We start from the raw sequence: 13024 nt of genomic DNA on the forward strand, positions 1-13024 counted from the left end.
AACCCTTCCAGCATGACACATAGCATTTTGTACTTGCTGTAATAGACATCACTGTCTACACCTGTGTGTGCATTATCTAACATGTAAAACAAACCGTATATCTTTGTACACACCAGTTATTACTGGGATAGCTAGTCATCACGCGCGGTGCATCCATCAGCGGCAGCGGTACACAATGTCTGTACTGGCCAGTGTCCACCTACTTATCTTTCAGTTGGGGGGAACTTTCCCTCTACACTAGAACGATTAGTTGGGCAAAATCAAACATTTTTTATTTTCCCCAACTAGTTGGAGTAAACATTATTGGCCATTTTTTGGCACGAGGGAGCAAACTGCTATTATTGTTTGCTCCCACACAATAGACGATTATCATTCCAATCAGCCAAATATTTGGCTAGTTGGAACGATATCGTCCTGGTGTGTGGCCAGCTAAATTCAAGTAATACACTGATACAATAACAGTAACAAATAAACAATGGATAATTGAAATTTCTACAATGAATGGTTACAATACTAGAGTCTGAGTACACATTATTCTTAGAGAATAATAGAAGAGAAACATAGAAGTTTAATCAGAAGGTCTGGCCATACAGTCTGAGTGGGAGGCGTCGGTCAAGAAACAATCAACCACTAAAATAGGGGGATCATGTGCTGTAAACCGAGAAAGGTACCAGGTGGTGTGGTGAAAACTCTTGTGAATTTGCGTTCTAGTTGCGTTCTGCCACTAGCTGCATTCTTCGAGCAAGGATCAGTGGCAACTGAGATGATATGTTGCCGTGGTGCTCATCGATGACATCAGACACATCAAACTGTGTGTAGCAAACTCGGCAATGCTCCACAGGATTCAGTAGTCTCACCACTCGATATTCCAACTCGTTTCACGCCACTGTGGGCGCTTTGTCAAGGATGTTTGGAATGTCCTTTGTATGTAATTTTATAGAACAAACTTTCCGTTTTGAAAATAAAATTTGTCATCTCAGTTGCCACTGATCCTTGCTCGGAAGAAGACGGCCAGTGAAGAGATAGGTAAGTCAGGGCAAATTATTAGTCACAACTACAGCTAGCCTTGTCTCAACGGACTGTGGTGTGATCATTTGCACCGGAGAAGGACCGCAATTTAATTTATTCCCACAAATATTGCCCAATTAGGGCTATAAACATTACTCTTATGGGGTTTTTAATATGTTTTTAATAAGTTTGATTTTACACTAGTCTCTTAAATTTTATGCTTGCTTCTTATTCTTATCTAGCGCTCGGTTATTTGGTTTTCATAGAATGAAAGCTCAGCACCGGTATTTCTATAGTGAAATCCCGCAGCTGAGCGGACATTCAGGTAATACTTACAATAATTAAAGGAGAAGATCAAAGGCGATACAGACACATAAGACAATACAATGTAATAAAACGTGTTTTATCAAAACAAATAGTCCAGAATACAATGTTTGTAGTAAAGCCGTCAAAAACAACTCCTTCCTCTCATTTAAAGTTGCATCAAGATGTGGGGGGGGGGGAAAGGTATGAAAAATAAACAAAAAGGGAGAACATGTGTGAAATATTGCTTAGTTGTTTATTTTTCATACCCCCCACAACTTGGAATAACTTTGAATGAGAGAAAAGAGTTGTTCTTGACGGTCTTTGGAATACTACATACATTTGTCGAAGCCGGATAATTGGCTGAGACAGGATCGGTTTAAAATTAAATTGCGCAACGCCATTTTGCGAATGGCAATGAGACGCCATTTTGCGACTGGCCGCCCAGCGCCATTTTAGTGAATCTCGCCCATTATAAGTACATACGACGATGCTATTATTTAGAGTCGTGCGACTCCCATGCACTAGAAAGAAGTTAAAAATCCTCACCATATAAATACAGTCACTAAAACATATAAAATGATTAACCCTGCAATACATGTACCATGGTGTACTCCACAAACACGTTAGTCGCACAACGATAACTAGCGTCTTTTCTCAATTCCCCAATACTTACACACTGCACACTTACATAAAAGGTTCCCTAGCATTAAAGTGTAATATTCAAGGTTTATTCAGTAATATTAATGTTGTGAAATAAAGGTTATTTGATATCTAAGGTTTAGTACATGGTAAGCAGACCGTGTTTGGTGATGTACTGATTAACTGTGTCTCCACAGATTTCCGGTATCATCGATGAGAAGATCGCAACATGTGTCTGCAAGTTATGGAACTTAGACAGTTAGGGATTGAAATGTTGGTATACAATCGGGAAGCCGGCTGCCTTAATACCGGCAGCCGGCTTCCCGACTGTCATATCCCAGCGAGGGATGAAATGCCGGGCATCTAGATGTAGACGCCTGACATTTCCCCGACGCCGGGAGACAGGCGCCCGGCATCCCGATCGAGCGGATGCCAGGCACCGCAAGCGGACAGCTTCGGGGGGGGGGAGGGTTAGGTTTAGGGCACCCGGGGGGGGACTTAGGGTTAGGCTAGGGGGAGGGAGGGTTAGGGTTAGGCACCCCCCTGGGGGACTTAGGTTTAGGCAGCAGGGAAGGTGGGGGTTAGGGTTATCAAACTGCCGGCCATGCGGCCGGCGGTATTTCGTACCGATTCCGAAATGTGTCCTGTAATGCAGTCAGTCTAATTTATTATGCAGGGGGAAAAAGGACACAAAGGGCTGTTGGAGGCTTGTTTGTGTCCATACGAACTGACCTATGAACTATCCTGTAACAGAAAACCCATGAAGAAGAACCAATGGAATCATGCCAAACTGTTCTATTGTATTGGCCATCTCTGCTAGAGTACATGCTCTCTGAATGGGATCCCAGTCTGCTTGCTTTGCTGTTGACGGAGGTTTCTATTTTGATGCCGGGATCTGGATCCAGAACCACGTGCATATGTAACAACTGTACCTTGGGTCTGTATGATTTATTTGCGCTAATTGTATTTAGATCACAGCGTGTAACCATCTGTTTTTATATTGAATAATAACTTTTTGTGCTTTGGAACCACACTCAGAGTCTGAAAGCATTTATTTCTTGTGCGACCCATTAAATAGTGACAATTTTAGAAGGTATAGGTAGGTAGGAATCCATACATTATATTCTAGACTATCTGGTTAAAAAAAAAACATTTTATTACATTGTATTGCCTTATGTGTCTGTATCGCCTTATGTGTCTGTATCGCCTTTGATCTTCTCTTTTAATTATTGTATGTATTGTTGCTTTACCTGGGCAGAGCAGGAATTAAGCAGTGGGATTGGGCTGACACAGTGTATAATTCTACTTTTTGATTTGATTTGTGATTTGGGTAGTACTGTTGTTAGAGGACAGTACTAAATTCGTGGACCGAGACAAATAATTTTTTTTTTTTTCCGAAGACCATGGATTCCTCCTTGGAAAGAAGAGGATGTGATCCATGTATGGAATAGGTGAGTATGGAATTTTTTTTTTACAAGTATCCGCGGATTTCTACAAGTGGACGTGAATGGCTACAGGGATACTAATTGAGTATGTGTGAGTGTGAGTGTGCATGTATGTTTGAATAGTTTATTTTAATATTTATTTTGCAGGTGAACTACAGGTACCAGAAGGCCCATAATGCCCCGCATGCTGGTACTTGTGGTTCTCCAAGTACCAGGATGCGAGGAAGACTTACTGGGATCTGTAGTTCACCTGCAAAAGACAGTAATTAATTCTTTCTTTAAATTACACTTTTACACTATCATTCCGGCACCCACCAGCCAGGGGTGTTGGGGATAGTTAGTCCATGCCTGGGGTGCCCTGGAGAGGGAGACCCCTTTATTGGGGGGTCCCCATCTCCCAAGGGATCCCCAGCCTGGACTGACTAGTGGTCAGGGGTAATGCTTTGGCCGGGGGACCCGGTGAAAGGGTTCACTTGGCTGTGGCATTACTACCCTGCTAGAAAGAGTCTGGTGCTGTTATGGAAAATGCAGTGGACCCCTACTCTTTTTGTCCTCTGAATTTCCAAAACCCGGACCAGCTCATTTAGCCCAGTGCTTCTTGTGATAAATACAGGTGACACCTACGTCTTTTGTACCCTGTATTTTCACAACCAGGACTGGCTCTGAAAAGCCCAGGGCTAGTTGTGCTTGGGGAAGGGGGCACGTCTTTTTTTATTTTTATACTTTTTAATAATTTTTTTATGCATGCATGGATCACTGATCCATGCATCCATTGTCAAGCCCATATATCGCGCACGATGTAAAGATTTACAAATCGTTAGACTGTGCATGATATATCAGTTGTGAGATTGTACAATTTATGCATCATATTGTGGCCTGGAGTGACGGGGAGCTGACAGGGAGTGTTCAAGGGAAACCACTGACGACGTTGCATCGTTTGCAGGTCATCTAGTGTGTAGGCACCTTAAGGCAATTACTGTGTGCAGCATAATGAGTAAGGGGCATTGCTGTGCGTGGAATAATGTGTTATTTAGAGGCACTACTACTGAATGACATAATGTGTTATAAGAAACTACTACTGGGTAGCATGTGTTGTAAGGGGCACTACTGCTAAGTGGCATAATGCGTTATAAGGCATTACTAATGCGTTGTGTAACGTGACTACAGTTGAATTGGCGGTACTATTGTGTGGCCACACCCCTTCCCAACACCCCTTTTTTGAGCGCGCTCGCGCTCTCTACATTACAATGTGTAGTGGAACACCAATGCTCTTTATATACACAGGGGACCAAAGTGGTAGTTACAGCTCTGCTTTGGTGGCACAGATGTGTCCTCCTCTGGGTTCAGCACCCCGGTCATGAAAAAAACCCTACAGTGAATTCTATCTAATCCTCTTCAACTGCTAATCTAGGGCTTGGTCAACTGGAAAATGCCTTATTTGTGTGTGACCTACACCAGGGAAGTGCCAACTTTACCTAACAGAACCAACCAAATACCAAATGCATGTAAATATGTAAAATGTAAACTACATCTGCAGGATGAGCTCTGTTGTGTGTACTTTAATTCAGAGAGTGATGTACACTTGTATGTTGTTACTTAGTAATGTTGTTATTAAATAAATTTGTAAGAGCATAGACTAATGGGGCATACACACTAAATGATAAAACTGAACGATATGAATCACAACGATATCATATGTATCATCTAGTGCATATGGTCCGAACGACCAACGATGCATGCTACCGCAGGTAGTTAACGATATCCGCAGTCGGCTGTACATGCAGCCCAATCTGGGAATATCGCGAGCGACGCCATGCTGCTGAATGCAGTATGGCCCACTCCCCTAGCCCCCCCCCTCACCGTCGTTCGTTGCATTATGACACCGGCACCCCCGCTGAAGATATCAACGCATACACATATCGTCTAGTGTGTATGAAGCTTAAAAAGTAGGAGGGATCAGGAGTAGTAAGGGGAAAAGTCTAGATCTGGGGACAGATGCTGACGCTGGGGTGGGCTTGTGTGCTTTAAATGCCAGGGCCTATTTTTAGTCCCAGTTCGGCACTGCTTCCCAATGTGCCAGAAAGGAGATATCAAATATATAGATTTCCTTTGTGCAAGTTCACTTTTTAACAAACAATCAAGAGCTTATTTTTGTAGCACCACACACAGTAGCAGTAGCCTGTTTGCAGTTGCAATATGTGTGACATACAAACAAACACACATACACAGTGACAAATTGCCTGTAGTCACCCTTCCCACCAGAGGTGCTTTAAGAGAGGAGGGGGCCTATGTGTAGGCTCAGATCGGACCCCCTCTTCTCCAGCAGTGCAGTAGACTCTGGCATGCTCAGGTCTCCGGGAACACTCCCGAGACATCGCTAACGCTCATGCGTGAATCACCATAAAATGACTGCGGTGGCCATTTTCCCAGTGATTTCTGTTGCTCTCTGCAGTCAGCGCCAGGCCGACGGAGAGGTAAGTATATTTTAAATGGGTGCAGGGTGTGCGGTGTGTGGCCCCCCCAGGGGCCCATGTGCACCACACACCTTGCACTCATCATAAATACACCCCTGCTTCCCACCCACTCCATCTACCTACAATAATACAACACTCTCTGCCCTAATGGCTTCCTAAAGGTGTTTTTTTATACACATCCCATAGTTCCACACCCTCTCCCTCCACTCTCTTGTGTGAAATGGCACTTGATCACGAGGGTTGGACTCTCATATGCAATCCAAAACACTAATTTCCAGGAAAATTTACTTTTGTCTCGTTCTGAGACCTGCACTTGGTAGGAAGACCCTAGCCCGAACTTGGATTCACTTGGGACCCCTAAGTTCGGGTGTGTTCAGTTTTCTCAAACACCGAACTGCTCATCTCTAATTTCCACATGCCTATTTAGGTAAATCAAGTAATACAACATAAACATACAAGCTTGAAGGTTATTATTTTTTCCAGTTTCCATAACTGTGGACCATTATGTTAACATTGCGGCAAAGTAATTTTTCTGCTATACCTCTTGCGAAAAGATGCAAACACATTGACTAATTGTGTGCAAAACCAATTTGCTGGGGAGTGCATGGGGCTACAGAACATATCAGTCATTCCTGGTGAAGACCATCAAATATTTTGCTCATGAGCACTTTCTGCCCCTGCAAGACATATATAATGCAACCACACATATTTAAAACAGGAATAACTAAACTACATTTCCAATGATGCACAGTATGGTGGTGAAGAAGTCATGCTAACAAGAACACAGAAGAACAGTAGCTATGGTTCCACCAACGGCTTAACCTCTTCCCTTAGGTTGGCTATCCTGCTCAAACATCCACTAGGATTAGTTCTCTGTTTCGAGTACTTATTTGAATTTCTGGGAAGGGTGGAGACAGTTGCAATATAGCGTGATTACAATCTTGTACTTCCGTATGACTTATCAGTACCACATACGGAATTATATAGCAAAAGAAAGTATTGGCTGTGCGCTCAAAAATTAGCTGTAAAAACCAAAACAAAATAAACAAATGTATATAATACCAATATCCATATATAATGTCTATATTATAGTGTTACCCTAGAGTTCCAGATATCTATTCTACTTTATTATTTCTTCTTATCCATTATTCCCAAGTTATTTTCTCTTTCATGCATATATTTCCATGGTCTCTGGGCCTGATTCAGACCCACTCGCAAGCGGGTCGATGGTCCCCCACTGCGCATGCGCACTCCTGAGCCGGCTCCGGTGTGTGCATGCACAAGCACCAGCGAGCAACGGCAGCGCCGTGGCTCCTGGGCTCACTACAAGACGGGGCGGCTGTCGATATTGATTGACAGCTCGCCCCGTTTTCTAGGCGGGGAGGGGGGTTGCTGTGCAAATGGAGGCATTCCCGAAGGAACGCCTGCCATTTGGGGGCGGCCCTACTGACATCACCAGTGATGTCAGTAGTGAGCTTCTGGCTCTATTAGAGCCGGAAGCCCACTGAGGCTTGCGGCAGACAAGACCCTACCATAAGGGTCTCGTCGCAAGCCCGATAGTCGCGACCACCGCAACCATCACCTGGCTGCCCGCAAAAGCTGTGGGTGGTCACCCACAGCGAAGCGAGTGGCCAGGAGGCCGGCTCCAATAAAAAAATTTAAAAAAAGCCTTGATTCAGAGCGTCCGTCTCTGAATCAGGCCCTCTGTCCCTTATGTTCTCTTGCTCTTCCTAAGTACTCTTTATTATCACACAGGATATATTTAATACAGCTATTTATTCTGATCTTTTTAAAGTCAATCGAAGAAAATAAACAAAGTAACTATTTCTGTCCATTTTTGCAAACAAATGACAGATTTGTAACAAGTATGGTGCCATGGTTGCAGATCAATTTAATTAAGTATCAATGACGCGATTGTGATTTGGGAACCTTTTCAAACAGCCCATACACTCCATTGACATGTGAGTGCTAGCTCCCAGTACAATACGGAGGGGACTGCCGTATACAGCATACGTAAACATTGGATAGAGACTCAGCTGCTATAGCACTGACCACTGCTGATACCTACCATTGCTCCCAGCACAGTACAGAGGGGACTGCTATACACAGCATTTAGTAACATCAGGCAAAGCCCCCAGCACAGCACAGAGGGCATACTGAGACATCACATGAAACAGCACTGACCGCTACTGTCACCTATTGCCTGACCGCCCGTACACACACAGCGGAAGCCGCAGGCAGGGGGACGGCTCTGCCCCCGAACCGCCTCCCTGACAGATGATGGCCGTTCAGTGTGTATTAACGAACATCATCTAATGATATATCTGCAGATATATCTTTCAGGTGTGTATACAGCAAGGTCGGGGAACTGGTACCATCTCCTGGGGTAGATGGCACTGCACAGCAGCTGAGAAATCACACAAAGTCCACTGGTCTGGTGCAACTGGTCTCCACCAGTTTTATTAGGCAAACAAACAAAATATACAGAAATAAACACCTTGCCGTCTGGCACTAACTATACAGGAGTGATCCTAGCTCACTAATAAACAAAGTATTATGGAGCGTATACACGGTCAGACTTGTCAGATTTGTCAGATGAACGACTGAACGATTGAACGATTTGAATGATTTGAATGATTTTACCAAAGTTTTGAACGATTTGAACGATTTGAACGATTGAACGATTTTTAACTGCATTAAAATGAATGGAATCGTCCAAGTCTGACTGCAAACACATCAGATGTCAGATATCGTTAACTGACAAACGGGAACGCGCATCGTTGATCGTCCATCGTTCAGGCATGTCAGATATGAACGATTTTCCTTCAGATATGAACGACTGAACGATTTTTAAATCGTTATCGTTCATATCTGAAGGAAAAATCTGATCGTGTGTATGCACCATTAGAAGGGTTTTTCAGGTTTAATTTACCTGCTTCCATCAACCTGATTCTCACACAGAGACACAAAAGTCTGTCCTCTCCCCAGGCAGTGTCTTTCTTTAATGATCAGCCTCACAGCACTAAAAAACAGCCACACAACTGAAAACCCTAATTAGCCTCCTGTGAAGCTAATAACCTAAAAAACTCCTAACACAAACACCTTCCTGAGGTTTCAAAAGACATAGGTCAGGAATCTAGGACAAATATACCTGCCTTCCACTATGATGCCAGTGACCTTGTCACACCACCTTTAGGCAACTATAATCTTATTATTGTATATACCAAGACTTGATATCAAAAACTAGTTTTACACAAGCGAACTGTGCAAACTGCAGACATATTTTTACGACCACCCCGTGATATCCACTGATTTTTCTGTACAGCAAAGTTTTTATATTCAAAAGTGGCAGTGCTTTAGATCGTATCTCAATTTCATCAGCTTTTTAGTGTATAATTAGATACAGCATTGTTCAATGACGGAGTTATTGTGTGATTTTTACTGTATCAGATGACAATTGTTGTGTTGAATGTTTAGTACATTTATCATTTCTTTTTATTAAAAATTTAAATTAACTTTCTGTGGGACTTCAGCTATTTTTGAGCGCACAGCCAATACTTTCTTTTGCTATATTATTTTGAAGAACTGGTACTTTCTTCTTAAATTGGCAGCTGCACTCAATAAATAGGCTAACCCAGGTAGCGCTGAGAGACAGCAAGTGGCATCACAAGGGGGGTGCGCGCCACACCCGGGTGTCATCCACCGAGGGGTGACACCAAGTGCAGACTCCCCCTCAGTGACAGGAGCCAGGTGCTGCACTGTAGAATTACGTGCAGCACTCGGGTCCTGCCACAGTGAGGGAGCCGACATTACAAGTACTCTGGTTCCCGGGGGCAGCCCGCAGCTCAGGGACCCCCCGGAGAGACTAAAACCGGGGTTCGGGTATGTGGCCACGCCCCTTGACAAATGACCACACACCCTTTTTCAGGCGCACAACGGTGCCGCACGCACTGCTAAGTTCCCACCGCACTGGGTTTATCAACAGGTAACGACGCCACAGGAGGCAGCATATATATATATATATCTTTCTACAACATACTGAATTATGTTTAACAGCCCTTGTCAGAGCTATGCTTACAAGATCCTGCATGACACATATTACCTGCTGTAATCATGTGACCTACTGATAAGAACTAAAAACGTAATCCATTCTCCGGCTCTCCTGTGTTAAAACTAGAGATTTATGCCAACCTCTGTGTTTTGGTTTTAGTTCTAATGCACCATTGGGTTTTGGTTTTGCCAAAACTGCCCTCGCGTGTTTTGGTTTTGGATATGTATTGTTTTCTAAAATTGGTAAAAACTGTTAAAATAACATCAGTTTAGGCCTGTTGTTGTTCCTACAGTATTATTAACCTCAATAACATTAAATTTCCAGTCAATTTTGACCACCTCACAGCTCACAATATTGTTTTCACCAATATAGGCCAAAGGCTGCAGCGAGCCAGCTGGCTAAACTAAGCGACAGACCGGCAGCACTAACGCATGGCAGTTTAAAAGAATATAGGACATCTATGAAACATTACCATACATATAGCAGTGGCAGACAGGATGACAGTTTAATAAACTATAAAAATGTTTGTTGGCTACACAAAAGATTCATCAATACCCCAAACAGTGCATAATGCAAAGAAAAAAGGTGCAAGATGGAATTGTCCTTAGGGTCAAACCTGGGATCAAGCACGGTCACCAAAATGTGGTGGTTTTGAGATGCTGAAAACCCTTGGATCCTGGTGAAGTAAATAAAGGACGTGATCTACAAGTCCGACATATTTAGCAGAATCACTTTGTTTCTGCTTCTCCTTCAGTTTCTTGAGCTGCTTTTTTAAAAGTCCAATGAGAGGATCACCTGACTCAAGCTGACAGTGTCTGAACTCACTTCACAGGTGACAACTTTGGAAGGTTTCCACACCTTGGACAACATGGTAAATGTTCTCCACTGCACTGGAGTAAGGTACATTCTCTCTATGTCATGGCTTTTTGCTGTTTCTCCATCCGCTGAAGCATATAAATGGTGGAATTCTACCTTGTTACTACCTCTTGCTTCAGCTAGTAGCAGGGCAAATTAAACTGTTCTTGCAGGTGCTGCAATATTTTACATGCAGCTGCTGAATGCCGAAAATGTCCCAAAATTTTTAGAGCCACAAACAGCATCTCATTCACACTCCTGTCATTTTTTACCACCACCAAATGGATTGAGCAAAACATGGGAATTGTTTGAAGTCACCCAGCTGTAATGCTCTTACAATATTTGTGGTGTTGTCAGAAATCCCAAGGAGAGTCCAACCTGGGTAAGCAATTTTGCTTGACACCGGTATACCTCTTAGTGAAGCCGGTAATAGAGAGAGTAGCCTGCCTCTGAATGAGCTGGTGTTTGCTAGATACTGCTGCTGTTTGTGCTGCTGAAGGCAATACACCCCCCCAGAGGGCTGTCACAGTCATGTAATCATTAATTTGCCCAGTTCCACTTGTCCACATATCTGTGGTTAAGTGGACAATGGGTACAATGGCATTTTGGGGGCCACTAATTACGTTTTTTTAACTTCCATGTACAGGCGGGGAATTGCTTTTTTAGTGAAGTGGAATCTAGATAGGATTTGGTAACGGGGATACAGGACTTCAATTAACTGTCTATTTCCCACTGAAGTAATAGTGTATATCGAACGCAGATCTAATACTAACATAGCTGTTATGGCATCAGTGATCCGGTGTGCAACAAGGTGACACCTGTCATACTTGCTTTCTCTATCAAAGGATTATTTAACAGTCAATTGTTTTTTAAACTACTACTAGTATTAGTCTTTTTGGTCCCCTTTTGGGATGAATATCCACCCAGCAGCAGGCCTAGCGCTCAAGGATTCTTCTGAAAAATCCTGGATATGGGAGGACTCAGTTAGCCTTATCAAGTTGGATGCAGGACTACTTCCGATCATTATTGAGGATATTGATAATGAAGGTGTTGGTGGTGGAGATTGCAGGTGTGTGGATCTAGCAGAGAAAAGGGAGCTAGCTGATGCTGGACTGCTTGTTGTTACTTTTTTAGCATAAGTTTCTAACTTTGCCAAAAACATTTCATGAACGCACTGCAAATGACATAAAAGGGAGGGGGTTCCTAGATGGTTTAATTCCCTACCTCTATTTACTGTTGCTTTGCAAATGCTGCAGATGGCAAGATAATTGTAGTCAGGATTTGGGTAAAAATAATTCCACACATAATGGATTTTTTCATTTTATGCCCAGGCATGACAATGGCCTTCTTATCAATGGCAAAAACTGCTTGCACTGGTGCCTCACTTACACAAACATCCTCCTCATCATCAGCATCCTTATCAACATCCTAATTAGTGTATGCGTCAGCTACACAAATATTCCCCTCATCCTGTTGCATCCTCAATGTCTAGGTTAGCATCTTCTTGACTTGTGCTGCTCATTCCCACATTGGCAGAGAGTGCAGAGATGGTCACATGAGGAGTCTGGTTAGATCACACATGGGTCGCATGAGGGGTCTGCTTAGATCACACATGGGTCACATGAGAAGTGTGGTTAGATCACACATGGGTCACATGAGAAGTGTGGTTAGATCACACATGGGTCAAAATAATGTATTCTCCAAATGTATTCACAGAAATGTTCCATAGTAACTGGATTATTTAAATGCAGAGGTGTGGCCAGTGATGCTATCTCTACTGTTGTAGTGAATAGCTGCTATGCCCTCCTGACAGTGCTTTTTGTCCTGGAAGTTTTTTAACCATTGTCTAAGGGCTAGGAGAATTGCCTGTCACGGTTTGTAAGGAATGCCCTTCCACATTTCCCTTTTACATAAGCAGACAAAACTAGAAGATCATTGTACATATTAACAGAATGCTACATATAAAAAATAAAGATATTGGGACTGATTCATAGGTGCAGAGAGAAGCAGCCACAGTTGTGTCTTTTGACATCTGAGACTTTATGCAAATGCCGCTACAAAGTATTTTCTTGGTACATCCGTGCATCTAAATGTACAAAAACCGAGACACCCACTTTCAGTAAACCATATACACTATAGTATTGATTAGTACATCTAGAGGAGATTGGTATGAATTTCAACCGCCGGACCCATGTCCGGCGGTTGAAATTCCAACACCGGAAGACCGGCAGCAGTGAAGATCCCGA

At 43.1% G+C, this 13024-nt stretch overlaps 1 protein-coding gene across 2 annotated transcripts in view; it reads right to left on the reverse strand.

Annotated features, from left to right (window-relative positions):
* The window catches only part of CLYBL (citramalyl-CoA lyase), a 576496-nt gene that overhangs the window by 68804 nt on the left and 494668 nt on the right, over window positions 1-13024 (reverse strand). The window lies entirely within an intron of this gene.

This window comes from Taudactylus pleione, unplaced genomic scaffold (genome assembly GCF_031769625.1).
Source record: "Taudactylus pleione unplaced genomic scaffold, aTauple2 ptg000041l, whole genome shotgun sequence".
NCBI classification, from domain to species: Eukaryota; Metazoa; Chordata; class Amphibia; order Anura; family Myobatrachidae; genus Taudactylus; species Taudactylus pleione.